The 18,068-nt window shown below is 55.2% G+C and overlaps 10 non-coding genes across 10 annotated transcripts; all 10 read left to right on the top strand.

Moving 5' to 3' along the window:
• Nucleotides 1–758: 758 nt before the first annotated feature.
• LOC132361551 (small nucleolar RNA SNORD116) lies at nucleotides 759–850 on the top strand. The gene has a single exon (XR_009501832.1). It is a non-coding gene; the product is annotated as a small nucleolar RNA SNORD116 (small nucleolar RNA).
• Nucleotides 851–3,291: 2,441 nt separating this feature from the next.
• Nucleotides 3,292–3,383, top strand: LOC132361273 (small nucleolar RNA SNORD116). The gene has a single exon (XR_009501579.1). It is a non-coding gene; the product is annotated as a small nucleolar RNA SNORD116 (small nucleolar RNA).
• Nucleotides 3,384–3,772: 389 nt separating this feature from the next.
• LOC132361939 (small nucleolar RNA SNORD116) lies at nucleotides 3,773–3,864 on the top strand. Its single transcript, XR_009502202.1, has one exon. It is a non-coding gene; the product is annotated as a small nucleolar RNA SNORD116 (small nucleolar RNA).
• A 2,425-nt stretch (nucleotides 3,865–6,289) lies between these two features.
• LOC132361665 (small nucleolar RNA SNORD116) lies at nucleotides 6,290–6,381 on the top strand. Its single transcript, XR_009501938.1, has one exon. It is a non-coding gene; the product is annotated as a small nucleolar RNA SNORD116 (small nucleolar RNA).
• Nucleotides 6,382–8,822: 2,441 nt separating this feature from the next.
• LOC132361272 (small nucleolar RNA SNORD116) lies at nucleotides 8,823–8,914 on the top strand. Its single transcript, XR_009501577.1, has one exon. It is a non-coding gene; the product is annotated as a small nucleolar RNA SNORD116 (small nucleolar RNA).
• Nucleotides 8,915–9,303: 389 nt separating this feature from the next.
• Nucleotides 9,304–9,395, top strand: LOC132361019 (small nucleolar RNA SNORD116). Its single transcript, XR_009501335.1, has one exon. It is a non-coding gene; the product is annotated as a small nucleolar RNA SNORD116 (small nucleolar RNA).
• A 2,425-nt stretch (nucleotides 9,396–11,820) lies between these two features.
• Nucleotides 11,821–11,912, top strand: LOC132361550 (small nucleolar RNA SNORD116). Its single transcript, XR_009501831.1, has one exon. It is a non-coding gene; the product is annotated as a small nucleolar RNA SNORD116 (small nucleolar RNA).
• A 2,438-nt stretch (nucleotides 11,913–14,350) lies between these two features.
• On the top strand, nucleotides 14,351–14,442 carry LOC132361271 (small nucleolar RNA SNORD116). The gene has a single exon (XR_009501576.1). It is a non-coding gene; the product is annotated as a small nucleolar RNA SNORD116 (small nucleolar RNA).
• Nucleotides 14,443–14,831: 389 nt separating this feature from the next.
• LOC132361016 (small nucleolar RNA SNORD116) lies at nucleotides 14,832–14,922 on the top strand. Its single transcript, XR_009501332.1, has one exon. It is a non-coding gene; the product is annotated as a small nucleolar RNA SNORD116 (small nucleolar RNA).
• A 2,425-nt stretch (nucleotides 14,923–17,347) lies between these two features.
• LOC132361549 (small nucleolar RNA SNORD116) lies at nucleotides 17,348–17,439 on the top strand. Its single transcript, XR_009501830.1, has one exon. It is a non-coding gene; the product is annotated as a small nucleolar RNA SNORD116 (small nucleolar RNA).
• Nucleotides 17,440–18,068: the final 629 nt, after the last annotated feature.

The following is an 18,068-nucleotide window of genomic DNA, read 5'->3' as shown; positions in this document are numbered from 1 at the left end:
CCATAGAGGGCACTTGCTCTTAGGCTGAGGGGGCACAGTTGTCCTGAGGGTGTCTCAGGGGATCAGGAAGACATCCTTTTGCTGTGATGGAGGGCAGATTGCTCAGGAGAGGAATTTCAAGGCCCGAGACCAGGGGGTTGCTGGTCGGTGGCACTCTTTGTCCTGATGGCCGCACGCTCTGAAGGCGCCAGTGCCACGATGCTTTCACGTTTGCCTGTGGACACACAGGCAAGATGGACAGTAAATGAAATGTTGAGGAGAGATAGAACACACAATGCTGGGTGGTATCGCCCTTTCCCTCGGTGCGCCTGTGCACCCTCCTCAAGTATGCGTGTGTTCTCTCACCCCGAGCCAGGTGGAATGCCAGGGAAGGAATGCCAGCAGCAGCCTGGGGCCATCCGTATAATCCCTGATACCCGTTGAAGTGAGGACGGTGTGGCAAGGCGAGGCCAGCCGAAGGAGTCTCAGAGGGGTGTTGGCGTGCATTCCTTGAGGATCCTGCTTTAACCCTTGTTGCGGTAAGCGACACTTCTTTGCTAAACCTAAAGGTTTGGCGATGGGAACGTGTGCACCGGGGCTACACCCTCACCTTCTGGTCTTTTCTCGGGGAACACGAGCTTTGATGCCCTGAGAACTGGCTGCATTTCCTGACCCGTGGCTCGGCTCTGGCCACTTCCGTACGCTGATATGATTCAGCTCGCTGGCCGTCCCATGGTGGAATCTGCAACTTTGCATGTCCACCGTTTGAGCATGTGCTTGGATCGATGATGACTCCCACAAATGCATTCCTTGGAAATCTGAACAAAATGAGTGAGAAATCCCTACCGTCTCCTCGTTGGAACTGAGGTCCAGCACGTGGCTCCCAAAAGGAAAGTAGGGAGAGGTTCACGTTGCATTTGCGGCCGTGGGTGTCTACAGCCACGTTGTTCAAGTTGAGGGTTGTGGTCATCTCCTGGGGAGAAGAGCCATTGGGAAAGGAGCCTGGGATGCCAATCCAGGTGGGAAGGCTTGGGACAGCGTGCTGTCTCTGGGTTCCTTGGTCTAGCCAGGACTGCTGTCCCCTGCCACGGTTCAGCATGCAGGTAGGAGAGGAAGCGTGAGCCATTGCTCGTCCTGCCACCTGCACTTGAGTTCTACAGGCTGCCCCCACCTGCTGGTCATTGCCTTGTGGCCTCAAAGAAACAGAAGTCTGTAGGCTCAGGGTCAGAACAGGATTCCAGGCCTAGGGCAGGCTTCTTTGTCATGTTCTGCTTGGGAGACCAGATGCAGTTTAGGTTTCTCCTGCTGAGGGGAGAAATCAAATGGGCCACTGTTCCTGGGAGTTTGGCCAATCTGATGGCTCCTCCTCGGGTTGTGTCCTGCTTGTGTGTGCTGTGTGAAGGGGCTGGAAAATGCCTTAGTCAAACTTGGTCACGGCAAGCTTCTTTGGTGAGGGGTGGCTCTGGCATCTTGCCGTGACACGTTGGGATCCCGGTGGAGAGAGAGTAAGGCAAGGCGAGTGAAAGAGACACGTGAGATGGCTGGCTAAGCCCACAGGTTTACTGGTGGGTGGATAGATCGACGGTGGCCATGGGGTTCCCGGAACACATTTGGGATTCCCTCAGGAGCATCTGGAGGCACGTGTAGGGAGGGAATACGGGAGCACATTTGTGGACTGTCCCGCCTCTTTCCTCTCCCTGGTCGATTTGCTTCATGGCGGGTTCTTGTGCCAGCGAATGGTTGCCTTCATGGCACAGTATGGTGTCTCCTCATGGGGGCCGATTTGGAGGCCTTGGGGTGTTTGGTCCCTGTCTGACCACGTTCCCCCTGTGTTGAAGATGTGAAGGTGTTCCTGAGGACAGCCAGGCATCGATTCTATACCCAGCCCACATAGCGTTCCCTGAGGATTGGAGCTCTACCCGGAGGTCATTGGGTGCAACCGTGCAGAAACAAGGGAGTTGGCTGCCAAGGAAAAGCTGCAGGTTTAAGGGCAGGAGAGGATGTGTGGTGTGGGTGTCATTTTTCCTGCCACCCGCTGGTGCGTCGAGACTGTGGTAACCGGCGAGCCTGGCCACAGGCTAGGCAAGTCATACCGGTTCAAGTGTCTAGGCGGTTGTCTGAGTTCTGTCGTTGCATGGCTGTGGGTAACAAGTTGCTTGTAGAGGACCTGGGCCTCAGGGTTTCCCCAATGTCACGCCACTGATGAGGGTGAAAGTACCAGACACCACTGCAAGTTACACAATTGCTGCAAGTGTTTGCCCTGCCACGTTGGGCGTCGGAATGATTCTGATGCCATTAGCTTTGTGCGTGGGCCAAGTGTTGGTGGCCAGTCTTGGCAGCAGGCCAGGAAGTCTGGCTGCAGGTGAATCTCCATTGTTCAGTCCAGGAGTTTCTCTGGTGCGTTTTGTCACTGGTCCCTACAAGCGGCTTTTGTTGGAGGTCGTCCCATTTGGCCAAGGGCCGTTCCCTTGTGGAAGATCTCAGGGACCACATTTCCCCTTGAGGGTGAATCCATTGTGTGGAAGCGTATGCGCCAGGAGTGGTTTGGTTCCCCAGAGGGCAGTGGCTTTTACGCTGAGTAATCCCAGTTCCCCTGAGGGTGTCTCAGCAGTTCAGGATGACATCCTTATGCTGTGTCGGCGGGGAGGTGGCTCAGGCAGGAACGTTCAAGGCCCATACCGGGGGGATGATGGACGGCCGTGCTCTTTGTGCTGATGCCCGTGCACTCTGAAGGCATCTGTGCCACGATGCATTCACGTTTGGCTGTGGACACACAGACATGATGGACTGCAAATGAAATGCTGAGGGGAGATATAGCGCACATCGGTGGGCGGTATCACCCTTTGCCTCTGTGCGCCCGTTCACTTTTCTCAAACATCCCTGTGTTCTGTCACCCTGAGGCATGTGGTGGAGTGCCAGGGAACAAACACCTGCAGCAGCATTGGGCCCTCTGTATAGTCCATGATACCTGGCGAAGTGAGGAGAGTGCGGCAAGGTGAGGCAAGTCAAGGCAAAAGAGTCTCAGCGTGGTTTTGGCGTGAAGTCCTTGAGGATCCTCGTAGGAACCTTGTGGTGGTGAGTGGAACTTCTTTGCAGAAACCTAGATGTTTGGCCACGGGGACTTGTGCACTGAGACTACACCCTCACCTTCTTGGCTCTTGCAGGGGAACCCCAGATCTGATGCCATGATCCTTAGCTCCATTTGCAGCCCCGTGGGTCGCCTCTGGCCACTCCTGACTGCTGACATGATTGAGATCGGTGGCTGCCCCGCGCTGGAGCCTGTGACTTTGAACGTGCAGCCTTTGAGCAGGTGGATTGATGATGACTCCCATAAATGCACTGCTTGGAACTCTGAACAAATGAATGGGTCTCAGGTTTCTCCGCGGTCATGTCACTGACGGGCCTGGGGGCGAAAATACAAGGCGCCAGGGCAAGTAACCCAGTTGCTGCAAGGGTTTGCCCTGCCAGTTTGGGCATTGGAATATCTCCGATGCCAATAGCTTTCTGTGTGATCCAAGGGCATCGCCTCTGGCTCGACAAGGTTCCTGGTAGGAACCTTGTGGGGGTAAATGGAACTTCTTTGAAGAAACCTAGAAGTTTGGCCACGGGGACTTGTGCCGCGAGACTACACCGTCACATTCTGGGCTCTTCCTGGGGCACCCGAGCTCCGATGCCCTGAGACGTGGGTGCACTTCCTGCCCCGTGGCTCGAGTCTGGCCGCTCCCTACTGCTGAGAGGATTGAGCTTGCTGACAGTCCGCGACTTTGCACGTCCAGCCTTTGAGCAGGAGCGTGGATCAGTGAGGACTCCCATAAATGCATTCCTTGGAAATCTAAACAAAATGAATGAGCAATACCTACCGTCTTCTCATCCTAACTGAGGTCCAGCACGTGGCTCCCAAAGGAAAATTAGGGAGAGGTCCATGTTGCATTTGCTACTGTGGGCGTGCGCAGCAACATTGTTCAAGTGGAGGGTGGCGGGCTTCTCGTGCAGAAAGAGCCATGTGGAAAGGAGCCTGGGATGTCCATCTACGTGGGAAGGCTAAGGACAACTTGACGTCTCTGGGCACCTGAGTCTAGCCAGAACTGCTATCCCCTGCCGCGGTCAGCGTGCGGGTGCGAAAGGAAGCGTGAGCCACTGGTACTCCTCTGGCTTGCCATTGAGATCTACAGGCCACCCTCAAGCTCAGGTCGTTGCCTTGTTCCCGCAAGGAAACAGAAGTCTCTGCACTCAGGGTCAGAGAAGGAGTCCTGGCCAGGCCAGTCGTCTATGTCATGTTCAGCTTGGGAGGTGGGATATAGTTTAGGTTTGCCCTGATGGTCGGGGGAAATCAAATGGGCCACTGTCCCCGGGATTTGGGCGACGCTGATGGCGCCTCCTTGGGTTGTGTCCTGCTTGTGTGTTGTGTGTGGAGAGTTTGGAAAGTGCCTTAGGCAAATCCAGGGGATATCAAGCTACTTAGGTGAGGGGTGGATTCGTTTGGATCCTGCTGGAGAGAGCAAGGCAAGGCGAGCGGGAAATACACGGGAGAGTGTTGGCTAAGCCCACAGGCTTACTGTTGGGTGGATAGATCGGTATGGGTGGATATGTCGGTGGACATAGGGTTCCCGGAACTCTTTTGGGATATCTTCAGGAGCATTTGGAGCCCCGTGTAGGGAAGGAATACAGGTGCACATTCGTGGACCATCCCAACCTTTTCCTCTCCTTTCTCAATGTGCTTCACGGCGGGTCCTTGTTCCAGCGAATGGTGCCTTCACGGCACAGTATGGTGTCTTCTCACTGGGACCGATTTGGAGCCGTTGGGATGTTTTGTCCCTGTGTGGCCTCATTGCCCCTATGTTGAGGATGTTAAGGTGTTCCTTAGGACAGCCCAGCGTCATTGCTATACCACGTCGGCATAGCATTCCCTGAGGTTTGGAGCTCTTCCCGGAGGTCTTTGGGCCCAACCATGCAGAAAGAAGGGAGTCGGCTGCCAAGGCAACGCTACAGGTTTAAGGGCTGGAGTGAATGTGTGCTGCAGGGGTCATTTTGTCCTGCCACCTTCTGGTGCTGCGAGCCTGTGATCTCCAGCATGCATGGCTTCAAGCCAGAGAAGCCATGCCGGTTCAAGGGTCCAGGATGTTGGGTGCGTTCTCTCATTGCACGGCTGTGGGTGACACGTTGGTTCTGGAGGACCTGGGTCTCATGGTTTCTCCAAGGTCTTGTCCTTGAAGGGGAGAATGCGAATGTGCAAGGTGCTACGATAAGTTACCCAGTTGCTGCAAGTGTTTGGCCCGCCATTTTGGGCATTGGAATGGCTCCCTTGCCATTAGCTTTGGTTGCGGTCCTAGGGAAGTTCCTCTGGCTTGGCAGGAGACCGGGAAGTATGCCTGCTGGTGAGTCACCCTTGATCAGTCCAGGGGTTCTTCAGGTGCCCTTTGTCACGGGTCCCTACGAGCCGCTTTTGATGGAGGTCGTCTTATTCAGCCAAGGGCCCTTCCCTTATGGAAGATCTCTCCCCTTGAGGGCGTGTCCACTGTGTTTAATCATAAGGGCCAAACGCGTGTTTGTTCCCATAGGGGGCACTTGCTCTTAGGCTGAGGGGGCACAGTTGTCCTGAGGGTGTCTCAGGGGATCAGGAAGACATCCTTTTGCTGTGATGGAGGGCAGATTGCTCAGGAGAGGAATTTCAGGGCCCAAGACCAGGGGGCTGTTGGTCGGTGGCACTCTTTGTCCTGATGGCCGCACGCTCTGAAGGCGCCAGTGCCACGATGCTTTCACGTTTGCCTGCGGACACACAGGCAAGATGGACAGTAAATGAAATGTTGAGGAGAGATAGAACACACAATGCTGGGTGGTATCGCCCTTTCCCTCGGTGCGCCTGTGCACCCTCCTCAAGCATGCGTGTGTTCTCTCACCCCGAGCCAGGTGGAATGCCAGGGAAGGAATGCCAGCAGCAGCCTGGGGCCATCCGTATAATCCCTGATACCCGTTGAAGTGAGGACGGTGTGGCAAGGCGAGGCCAGCCGAAGGAGTCTCAGAGGGGTGTTGGCGTGCATTCCATGAGGATCCTGCTTTAACCCTTGTTGCGGTAAGCGACACTTCTTTGCTAAACCTAAAGGTTTGGCGATGGGAACGTGTGCACCGGGGCTACACCCTCACCTTCTGGTCTTTTCTCGGGGAACACGAGCTTTGATGCCCTGAGAACTGGCTGCATTTCCTGACCCGTGGCTCGGCTCTGGCCACTTCCGTATGCTGATATGATTCAGCTCGCTGGCCGTCCCATGGTGGAATCTGCAACTTTGCATGTCCACCGTTTGAGCATGTGCTTGGATCGATGATGACTCCCACAAATGCATTCCTTCGAAATCTGAACAAAATGAGTGAGAAATCCCTACCGTCTCCTCGTTGGAACTGAGGTCCAGCACGTGGCTCCCAAAAGGAAAGTAGGGAGAGGTTCACGTTGCATTTGCGGCCGTGGGTGTCTACAGCCACGTTGTTCAAGTTGAGGGTTGTGGTCATCTCCTGGGGAGAAGAGCCATTGGGAAAGGAGCCTGGGATGCCAATCCAGGTGGGAAGGCTTGGGACAGCGTGCCGTCTCTGGGTTCCTTGGTCTAGCCAGGACTGCTGTCCCCTGCCACGGTTCAGCATGCAGGTAGGAGAGGAAGCGTGAGCCATTGCTCGTCCTGCCACCTGCACTTGAGTTCTACAGGCTGCCCCCACCTGCTGGTCATTGCCTTGTGGCCTCAAAGAAACAGAAGTCTGTAGGCTCAGGGTCAGAACAGGATTCCAGGCCTAGGGCAGGCTTCTTTGTCATGTTCTGCTTGGGAGACCAGATGCAGTTTAGGTTTCTCCTGCTGAGGGGAGAAATCAAATGGGCCACTGTTCCTGGGAGTTTGGCCAATCTGATGGCTCCTCCTCGGGTTGTGTCCTGCTTGTGTGTGCTGTGTGAAGGGGCTGGAAAATGCCTTAGTCAAACTTGGTCACGGCAAGCTTCTTTGGTGAGGGGTGGCTCTGGCATCTTGCCGTGACACGTTGGGATCCCGGTGGAGAGAGAGTAAGGCAAGGCGAGTGAAAGAGACACGTGAGATGGCTGGCTAAGCCCACAGGTTTACTGGTGGGTGGATAGATCGACGGTGGCCATGGGGTTCCCGGAACACATTTGGGATTCCCTCAGGAGCATCTGGAGGCACGTGTAGGGAGGGAATACGGGAGCACATTTGTGGACTGTCCCGCCTCTTTCCTCTCCTTGGTCGATTTGCTTCATGGCGGGTTCTTGTGCCAGCGAATGGTTGCCTTCATGGCACAGTATGGTGTCTCCTCATGGGGGCCGATTTGGAGGCCTTGGGGTGTTTTGTCCCTGTCTGACCACGTTCCCCCTGTGTTGAAGATGTGAAGGTGTTCCTGAGGACAGCCAGGCATCGATTCTATACCCAGCCCACATAGCGTTCCCTGAGGATTGGAGCTCTACCCGGAGGTCATTGGGTGCAACCGTGCAGAAACAAGGGAGTTGGCTGCCAAGGAAAAGCTGCAGGTTTAAGGGCAGGAGAGGATGTGTGGTTTGGATGTCATTTTTCCTGCCACCCGCTGGTGCGTCGAGACTGTGGTAACCGGCGAGCCTGGCCACAGGCTACAGAAGTCATACCGGTTCAAGTGTCTAGGCTGTTGTCTGAGTTCTGTCGTTGCATGGCTGTGGGTAACAAGTTGCTTGTAGAGGACCTGGGCCTCAGGGTTTCCCCAATGTCACGCCACTGATGAGGGTGAAAGTACCAGACACCACTGCAAGTTACACAATTGCTGCAAGTGTTTGCCCCGCCACGTTGGGCGTCGGAATGATTCTGATGCCATTAGCTTTGTGCGTGGGCCAAGTGTTGGTGGCCAGTCTTGGCAGCAGGCCAGGAAGTATGGCTGCAGGTGAATCTCCATTGTTCACTCCAGGAGTTTCTCTGGTGCGTTTTGTCACTGGTCCCTACAAGCGGCTTTTGTTGGAGGTCGTCCCATTTGGCCAAGGGCCGTTCCCTTGTGGAAGATCTCAGGGACCACATTTCCCCTTGAGGGTGAATCCATTGTGTGGAAGCGTATGCGCCAGGAGTGGTTTGGTTCCCCAGAGGGCAGTGGCTCTTACGCTGAGTAATCCCAGTTCCCCTGAGGGTGTCTCAGCAGTTCAGGATGACATCCTTATGCTGTGTCGGCGGGGAGGTGGCTCAGGCAGGAACGTTCAAGGCCCATACCGGGGGGATGATGGACGGCCGTGCTCTTTGTGCTGATGCCCGTGCGCTCTGAAGGCATCTGTGCCACGATGCATTCACGTTTGGCTGTGGACACACAGACATGATGGACTGCAAATGAAATGTTGAGGGGAGATATAGCGCACATCGGTGGGCGGTATCACCCTTTGCCTCTGTGCGCCCGTTCACTTTTCTCAAACATCCCTGTGTTCTGTCACCCTGAGGCATGTGGTGGAGTGCCAGGGCACAAACACCTGCAGCAGCATTGGGCCCTCTGTATAGTCCATGATACCTGGCGAAGTGAGGAGAGTGTGGCAAGGTGAGGCAAGTCAAGGCAAAGGAGTCTCAGAGTGGTTTTGGCGTGAAGTCCTTGAGGATCCTCGTAGGAACCTTGTGGTGGTGAGTGGAACTTCTTTGCAGAAACCTAGATGTTTGGCCACGGGGACTTGTGCACTGAGACTACACCCTCACCTTCTTGGCTCTTGCAGGGGAACCCCAGATCTGATGCCATGATCCTTAGCTCCATTTGCAGCCCCGTGGGTCGCCTCTGGCCACTCCTGACTGCTGACATGATTGAGATCGGTGGCTGCCCCGCGCTGGAGCCTGTGACTTTGAACGTGCAGCCTTTGAGCAGGTGGATTGATGATGACTCCCATAAATGCACTGCTTGGAACTCTGAACAAATGAATGGGTCTCAGGTTTCTCCGCGGTCATGTCACTGACGGGCCTGGGGGCGAAAATACAAGGCGCCAGGGCAAGTAAGCCAGTTGCTGCAAGGGTTTGCCCTGCCAGTTTGGGCATTGGAATATCTCCAATGCCAATAGCTTTCTGTGTGATCCAAGGGCATCGCCTCTGGCTCGACAAGGTTCCTGGTAGAAACCTTGTGGGGGTAAACGGAACTTCTTTGAAGAAACCTAGAAGTTTGGCCACGGGGACTTGTGCCGCGAGACTACACCGTCACATTCTGGGCTCTTCCTGGGGCACCCGAGCTCCGATGCCCTGAGACGTGGGTGCACTTCCTGCCCCGTGGCTCGAGTCTGGCCGCTCCCTACTGCTGAGAGGATTGAGCTTGCTGACAGTCCGCGACTTTGCACGTCCAGCCTTTGAGCAGGAGCGTGGATCAGTGAGGACTCCCATAAAGGCATTCCTTGGAAATCTAAACAAAATGAAAGAGCAATACCTACCGTCTTCTCATCCTAACTGAGGTCCAGCACGTGGCTCCCAAAGGAAAATTAGGGAGAGGTCCATGTTGCATTTGCTACTGTGGGCATGCGCAGCAACATTGTTCAAGTGGAGGGTGGCGGGCTTCTCGTGCAGAAAGAGCCATGTGGAAAGGAGCCTGGGATGTCCATCTACGTGGGAAGGCTAAGGACAACTTGACGTCTCTGGGCACCTGAGTCTAGCCAGAACTGCTATCCCCGGCCGCAGACAGCATGCGGGTGCGAAAGGAAGCGTGAGCCACTGGTACTCCTCTGGCTTGCCATTGAGATCTACAGGCCACCCTCAAGCTCAGGTCGTTGCCTTGTTCCCGCAAGGAAACAGAAGTCTCTGCACTCAGGGTCAGAGAAGGAGTCCTGGCCAGGCCAGGCGTCTATGTCATGTTCAGCTTGGAAGGTGGGATATAGTTCAGGTTTGCCCTGATGGTCGGGGGAAATCAAATGGGCCACTGTCCCCGGGATTTGGGCGACGCTGATGGCACCTCCTTGGGTTGTGTCCTGCTTGTGTGTTGTGTGTGGAGAGTTTGGAAAATGCCTTAGGCAAATCCAGGGGATATCAAGCTACTTAGGTGAGGGGTGGATTCGTTTGGATCCTGGTGGAGAGAGTAAGGCAAGGCGAGCGGGGAATACACGGGAGAGTGTTGGCTAAGCCCACAGGCTTACTGTTGGGTGGATAGATCGGTATGGGTGGATATGTCGGTGGACATAGGGTTCCCGGAACTCTTTTGGGATATCTTCAGGAGCATTTGGAGCCCCGTGTAGGGAAGGAATACAGGTGCACATTCGTGGACCATCCCAACCTTTTCCTCTCCTTTCTCAATGTGCTTCACGGCGGGTCCTTGTTCCAGCGAATGGTGCCTTCACGGCACAGTATCGTGTCTTCTCACTGGGACCGATTTGGAGCCGTTGGGATGTTTTGTCCCTGTGTGGCCTCATTGCCCCTATGTTGAGGATGTTAAGGTGTTCCTTAGGACAGCCCAGCGTCATTGCTATACCAGGTCGGCATAGCATTCCCTGAGGTTTGGAGCTCTTCCCGGAGGTCTTTGGGCCCAACCATGCAGAAAGAAGGGAGTCGGCTGCCAAGGCAACGCTACAGGTTTAAGGGCTGGAGTGAATGTGTGCTGCAGGGGTCATTTTGTCCTGCCACCTTCTGGTGCTGTGAGCCTGTGATCTCCAGCATGCATGGCTTCAAGCCAGAGAAGCCATGCCGGTTCAAGGGTCCAGGATGTTGGGTGCGTTCTCTCATTGCACGGCTGTGGGTGACACGTTGGTTCTGGAGGACCTGGGTCTCATGGTTTCTCCAAGGTCTTGTCCTTGAAGGGAAGAATGCGAATGTGCAAGGTGCTACGATAAGTTACCCAGTTGCTGCAAGTGTTTGGCCCGCCATTTTGGGCATTGGAATGACTCCCTTGCCATTAGCTTTGGTTGCAGTCCTAGGGAAGTTCCTCTGGCTTGGCAGGAGACCGGGAAGTATGCCTGCTGGTGAGTCTCCCTTGATCAGTCCAGGGGTTCTTCAGGTGCCCTTTGTCACGGGTCCCTACGAGCCGCTTTTGATGGAGGTCGTCTTATTCAGCCAAGGGCCCTTCCCTTATGGAAGATCTCTCCCCTTGAGGGCGTGTCCACTGTGTTTAATCATAAGGGCCAAACGCGTGTTTGTTCCCATAGGGGGCACTTGCTCTTAGGCTGAGGGGGCACAGTTGTCCTGAGGGTGTCTCAGGGGATCAGGAAGACATCCTTTTGCTGTGATGGAGGGCAGATTGCTCAGGAGAGGAATTTCAGGGCCCGAGACCAGGGGGCTGTTGGTCGGTGGCACTCTTTGTCCTGATGGCCGCACGCTCTGAAGGCGCCAGTGCCACGATGCTTTCACGTTTGCCTGCGGACACACAGGCAAGATGGACAGTAAATGAAATGTTGAGGAGAGATAGAACACACAATGCTGGGTGGTATCGCCCTTTCCCTCGGTGCGCCTGTGCACCCTCCTCAAGCATGCATGTGTTCTCTCACCCCGAGCCAGGTGGAATGCCAGGGAAGGAATGCCAGCAGCAGCCTGGGGCCATCCGTATAATCCCTGATACCTGTTGAAGTGAGGACGGTGTGGCAAGGCGAGGCCAGCCGAAGGAGTCTCAGAGGGGTGTTGGCGTGCATTCCTGGAGGATCCTGCTTTAACCCTTGTTGCGGTAAGCGACACTTCTTTGCTAAACCTAAAGGTTTGGCGATGGGAACGTGTGCACCGGGGCTACACCCTCACCTTCTGGTCTTTTCTCGGGGAACACGAGCTGTGATGCCCTGAGAACTGGCTGCATTTCCTGACCCGTGGCTCGGCTCTGGCCACTTCCGTATGCTGATATGATTCAGCTCGCTGGCCGTCCCATGGTGGAATCTGCAACTTTGCATGTCCACCGTTTGAGCATGTGCTTGGATCGATGATGACTCCCACAAATGCATTCCTTGGAAATCTGAACAAAATGAGTGAGAAATCCCTACCGTCTCCTCGTTGGAACTGAGGTCCAGCACGTGGCTCCCCAAAGGAAAGTAGGGAGAGGTTCACGTTGCATTTGCGGCCGTGGGTGTCTACAGCCACGTTTTTCAAGTTGAGGGTTGTGGTCATCTCCTGGGGAGAAGAGCCATTGGGAAAGGAGCCTGGGATGCCAATCCAGGTGGGAAGGCTTGGGACAGCGTGCTGTCTCTGGGTTCCTTGGTCTAGCCAGGACTGCTGTCCCCTGCCACGGTTCAGCATGCAGGTAGGAGAGGAAGCGTGAGCCATTGCTCGTCCTGCCACCTGCACTTGAGTTCTACAGGCTGCCCCCACCTGCTGGTCATTGCCTTGTGGCCTCAAAGAAACAGAAGTCTGTAGGCTCAGGGTCAGAACAGGATTCCAGGCCTAGGGCAGGCTTCTTTGTCATGTTCTGCTTGGGAGACCAGATGCAGTTTAGGTTTCTCCTGCTGAGGGGAGAAATCAAATGGGCCACTGTTCCTGGGAGTTTGGCCAATCTGATGGCTCCTCCTCGGGTTGTGTCCTGCTTGTGTGTGCTGTGTGAAGGGGCTGGAAAATGCCTTAGTCAAACTTGGTCACGGCAAGCTTCTTTGGTGAGGGGTGGCTCTGGCATCTTGCCGTGACACGTTGGGATCCCGGTGGAGAGAGAGTAAGGCAAGGCGAGTGAAAGAGACACGTGAGATGGCTGGCTAAGCCCACAGGTTTACTGGTGGGTGGATAGATCGACGGTGGCCATGGGGTTCCCGGAACACATTTGGGATTCCCTCAGGAGCATCTGGAGGCACGTGTAGGGAGGGAATACGGGAGCACATTTGTGGACTGTCCCGCCTCTTTCCTCTCCCTGGTCGATTTGCTTCATGGCGGGTTCTTGTGCCAGCGAATGGTTGCCTTCATGGCACAGTATGGTGTCTCCTCATGGGGGCCGATTTGGAGGCCTTGGGGTGTTTTGTCCCTGTCTGACCACGTTCCCCCTGTGTTGAAGATGTGAAGGTGTTCCTGAGGACAGCCAGGCATCGTTTCTATACCCGGCCCACATAGCGTTCCCTGAGGATTGGAGCTCTACCCGGAGGTCATTGGGTGCAACCGTGCAGAAACAAGGGAGTTGGCTGCCAAGGAAAGGCTGCAGGTTTAAGGGCAGGAGAGGATGTGTGGTGTGGGTGTCATTTTTCCTGCCACCCGCTGGTGCGTCGAGACTGTGGTAACCGGCGAGCCTGGCCACAGGCTAGACAAGTCATACCGGTTCAAGTGTCTAGGCTGTTGTCTGGGTTCTGTCGTTGCATGGCTGTGGGTAACAAGTTGCTTGTAGAGGACCTGGGCCTCAGGGTTTCCCCAATGTCACGCCACTGATGAGGGTGAAAGTACCAGACACCACTGCAAGTTACACAATTGCTGCAAGTGTTTGCCCCGCCACGTTGGGCGTCGGAATGATTCTGATGCCATTAGCTTTGTGCGTGGGCCAAGTGTTGGTGGCCAGTCTTGGCAGCAGGCCAGGAAGTCTGGCTGCAGGTGAATCTCCATTGTTCAGTCCAGGAGTTTCTCTGGTGCGTTTTGTCACTGGTCCCTACAAGCGGCTTTTGTTGGAGGTCGTCCCATTTGGCCAAGGGCCGTTCCCTTGTGGAAGATCTCAGGGACCACATTTCCCCTTGAGGGTGAATCCATTGTGTGGAAGCGTATGCGCCAGGAGTGGTTTGGTTCCCCAGAGGGCAGTGGCTTTTACACTGAGTAATCCCAGTTCCCCTGAGGGTGTCTCAGCAGTTCAGGATGACATCCTTATGCTGTGTCGGCGGGGAGGTGGCTCAGGCAGGAACGTTCAAGGCCCATACCGGGGGGATGATGGACGGCCGTGCTCTTTGTGCTGATGCCCGTGCGCTCTGAAGGCATCTGTGCCACGATGCATTCACGTTTGGCTGTGGACACACAGACATGATGGACTGCAAATGAAATGTTGAGGGGAGATATAGCGCACATCGGTGGGCGGTATCACCCTTTGCCTCTGTGCGCCCGTTCACTTTTCTCAAACATCCCTGTGTTCTGTCACCCTGAGGCATGTGGTGGAGTGCCAGGGAACAAACACCTGCAGCAGCATTGGGCCCTCTGTATAGTCCATGATACCTGGCGAAGTGAGGAGAGTGCGGCAAGGTGAGGCAAGTCAAGGCAAAAGAGTCTCAGCGTGGTTTTGGCGTGAAGTCCTTGAGGCTCCTCGTAGGAACCTTGTGGTGGTGAGTGGAACTTCTTTGCAGAAACCTAGATGTTTGGCCACGGGGACTTGTGCACTGAGACTACACCCTCACCTTGGCTCTTGCAGGGGAACCCCAGATCTGATGCCATGATCCTTAGCTCCATTTGCAGCCCCGTGGGTCGCCTCTGGCCACTCCTGACTGCTGACATGATTGAGATCGGTGGCTGCCCCGCGCTGGAGCCTGTGACTTTGAACGTGCAGCCTTTGAGCAGGTGGATTGATGATGACTCCCATAAATGCACTGCTTGGAACTCTGAACAAATGAATGGGTCTCAGGTTTCTCCGCGGTCATGTCACTGACGGGCCTGGGGGCGAAAATACAAGGCGCCAGGGCAAGTAACCCAGTTGCTGCAAGGGTTTGCCCTGCCAGTTTGGGCATTGGAATATCTCCAATGCCAATAGCTTTCTGTGTGATCCAAGGGCATCGCCTCTGGCTCGACAAGGTTCCTGGTAGAAACCTTGTGGGGGTAAACGGAACTTCTTTGAAGAATCCTAGAAGTTTGGCCACGGGGACTTGTGCCACGAGACTACACCGTCACATTCTGGGCTCTTCCTGGGGCACCCGAGCTCCGATGCCCTGAGACGTGGGTGCACTTCCTGCCCCGTGGCTCGAGTCTGGCCGCTCCCTACTGCTGAGAGGATTGAGCTTGCTGACAGTCCGCGACTTTGCACGTCCAGCCTTTGAGCAGGAGCGTGGATCAGTGAGGACTCCCATAAATGCATTCCTTGGAAATCTAAACAAAATGAATGGCAATATCTACCGTCTTCTCATCCTAACTGAGGTCCAGCACATGGCTCCCAAAGGAAAATTAGGGAGAGGTCCATGTTGCATTTGCTACTGTGGGCGTGCGCAGCAACATTGTTCAAGTGGAGGGTGGCGGGCTTCTCGTGCAGAAAGAGCCATGTGGAAAGGAGCCTGGGATGTCCATCTACGTGGGAAGGCTAAGGACAACTTGACGTCTCTGGGCACCTGAGTCTAGCCAGAACTGCTATCCCCTGCCGCAGTCAGCGTGCGGGTGCGAAAGGAAGCGTGAGCCACTGGTACTCCTCTGGCTTGCCATTGAGATCTACAGGCCACCCTCAAGCTCAGGTCGTTGCCTTGTTCCCGCAAGGAAACAGAAGTCTCTGCGCTCACGGTCAGAGAAAGAGTCCTGGCCAGGCCAGGCGTCTATGTCATGTTCAGCTTGGGAGGTGGGATATAGTTCAGGTTTGCCCTGATGGTCGGGGGAAATCAAATGGGCCACTGTCCCCGGGATTTGGGTGACCCTGATGGCGCCTCCTTGGGTTGTGTCCTGCTTGTGTGTTGTGTGTGGAGAGTTTGGAAAGTGCCTTAGGCAAATCCAGGGGATATCAAGCTACTTAGGTGAGGGGTGGATTCGTTTGGATCCTGGTGGAGAGAGCAAGGCAAGGCGAGCGGGAAATACACGGGAGAGTGTTGGCTAAGCCCACAGGCTTACTGTTGGGTGGATAGATCGGTATGGGTGGATATGTCGGTGGACATAGGGTTCCCGGAACTCTTTTGGGATATCTTCAGGAGCATTTGGAGCCCCGTGTAGGGAAGGAATACAGGTGCACATTCGTGGACCATCCCAACCTTTTCCTCTCCTTTCTCAATGTGCTTCACGGCGGGTCCTTGTTCCAGCGAATGGTGCCTTCACGGCACAGTATGGTGTCTTCTCACTGGGACCGATTTGGAGCCGTTGGGATGTTTTGTCCCTGTGTGGCCTCATTGCCCCTATGTTGAGGATGTTAAGGTGTTCCTTAGGACAGCCCAGCGTCATTGCTATACCAGGTCGGCATAGCATTCCCTGAGGTTTGGAGCTCTTCCCGGAGGTCTTTGGGCCCAACCATGCAGAAAGAAGGGAGTCGGCCGCCAAGGCAACGCTACAGGTTTAAGGGCTGGAGTGAATGTGTGCTGCAGGGGTCATTTTGTCCTGCCACCTTCTGGTGCTGCGAGCCTGTGATCTCCAGCATGCATGGCTTCAAGCCAGAGAAGCCATGCCGGTTCAAGGGTCCAGGATGTTGGGTGCGTTCTCTCATTGCACGGCTCTGGGTGACACGTTGGTTCTGGAGGACCTGGGTCTCATGGTTTCTCCAAGGTCTTGTCCTTGAAGGGGAGAATGCGAATGTGCAAGGTGCTACGATAAGTTACCCAGTTGCTGCAAGTGTTTGGCCCGCCATTTTGGGCATTGGAATGGCTCCCTTGCCATTAGCTTTGGTTGCGGTCCTAGGGAAGTTCCTCTGGCTTGGCAGGAGACCAGGAAGTATGCCTGCTGGTGAGTCTCCCTTGATCAGTCCAGGGGTTCTTCAGGTGCCCTTTGTCACGGGTCCCTACGAGCCGCTTTTGATGGAGGTCGTCTTATTCAGCCAAGGGCCCTTCCCTTATGGAAGATCTCTCCCCTTGAGGGCGTGTCCACTGTGTTTAATCATAAGGGCCAAACGCGTGTTTGTTCCCATAGAGGGCACTTGCTCTTAGGCTGAGGGGGCACAGTTGTCCTGAGGGTGTCTCAGGGGATCAGGAAGACATCCTTTTGCTGTGATGGAGGGCAGATTGCTCAGGAGAGGAATTTCAGGGCCCGAGACCAGGGGGTTGTTGGTCGGTGGCACTCTTTGTCCTGATGGCCGCACGCTCTGAAGGCGCCAGTGCCACGATGCTTTCACGTTTGCCTGCGGACACACAGGCAAGATGGACAGTAAATGAAATGTTGAGGAGAGATAGAACACACAATGCTGGGTGGTATCACCCTTTCCCTCGGTGCGCCTGTGCACCCTCCTCAAGCATGCGTGTGTTCTCTCACCCCGAGCCAGGTGGAATGCCAGGGAAGGAATGCCAGCAGCAGCCTGGGGCCATCCGTATAATCCCTGATACCCGTTGAAGTGAGGACGGTGTGGCAAGGCGAGGCCAGCCGAAGGAGTCTCAGAGGGGTGTTGGCGTGCATTCCTTGAGGATCCTGTTTTAACCCTTGTTGCGGTAAGCGACACTTCTTTGCTAAACCTAAAGGTTTGGCGATGGGAACGTGTGCACCGGGGCTACACCCTCACCTTCTGGTCTTTTCTCGGGGAACACGAGCTTTGATGCCCTGAGAACTGGCTGCATTTCCTGACCCGTGGCTCGGCTCTGGCCACTTCCGTACGCTGATATGATTCAGCTCGTTGGCCGTCCCATGGTGGAATCTGCAACTTTGCATGTCCACCATTTGAGCATGTGCTTGGATCGATGATGACTCCCACAAATGCATTCCTTGGAAATCTGAACAAAATGAGTGAGAAATCCCTACCGTCTCCTCGTTGGAACTGAGGTCCAGCACGTGGCTCCCCAAAGGAAAGTAGGGAGAGGTTCACGTTGCATTTGCGGCCGTGGGTGTCTACAGCCACGTTGTTCAAGTTGAGGGTTGTGGTCATCTCCTGGGGAGAAGAGCCATTGGGAAAGGAGCCTGGGATGCCAATCCAGGTGGGAAGGCTTGGGACAGCGTGCCGTCTCTGGGTTCCTTGGTCTAGCCAGGACTGCTGTCCCCTGCCACGGTTCAGCATGCAGGTAGGAGAGGAAGCGTGAGCCATTGCTCGTCCTGCCACCTGCACTTGAGTTCTACAGGCTGCCCCCACCTGCTGGTCATTGCCTTGTGGCCTCAAAGAAACAGAAGTCTGTAGGCTCAGGGTCAGAACAGGATTCCAGGCCTAGGGCAGGCTTCTTTGTCATGTTCTGCTTGGGAGACCAGATGCAGTTTAGGTTTCTCCTGCTGAGGGGAGAAATCAAATGGGCCACTGTTCCTGGGAGTTTGGCCAATCTGATGGCTCCTCCTCGGGTTGTGTCCTGCTTGTGTGTGCTGTGTGAAGGGGCTGGAAAATGCCTTAGTCAAACTTGGTCACGGCAAGCTTCTTTGGTGAGGGGTGGCTCTGGCATCTTGCCGTGACACGTTGGGATCCCGGTGGAG

Source organism: Balaenoptera ricei, chromosome 2 (genome assembly GCF_028023285.1).
Source record: "Balaenoptera ricei isolate mBalRic1 chromosome 2, mBalRic1.hap2, whole genome shotgun sequence".
NCBI lineage: Eukaryota > Metazoa > Chordata > Mammalia > Artiodactyla > Balaenopteridae > Balaenoptera > Balaenoptera ricei.
The sequence above is the reverse complement of the archived record's forward strand: the minus strand, read 5'-3'. Positions and strand labels throughout refer to the sequence as shown.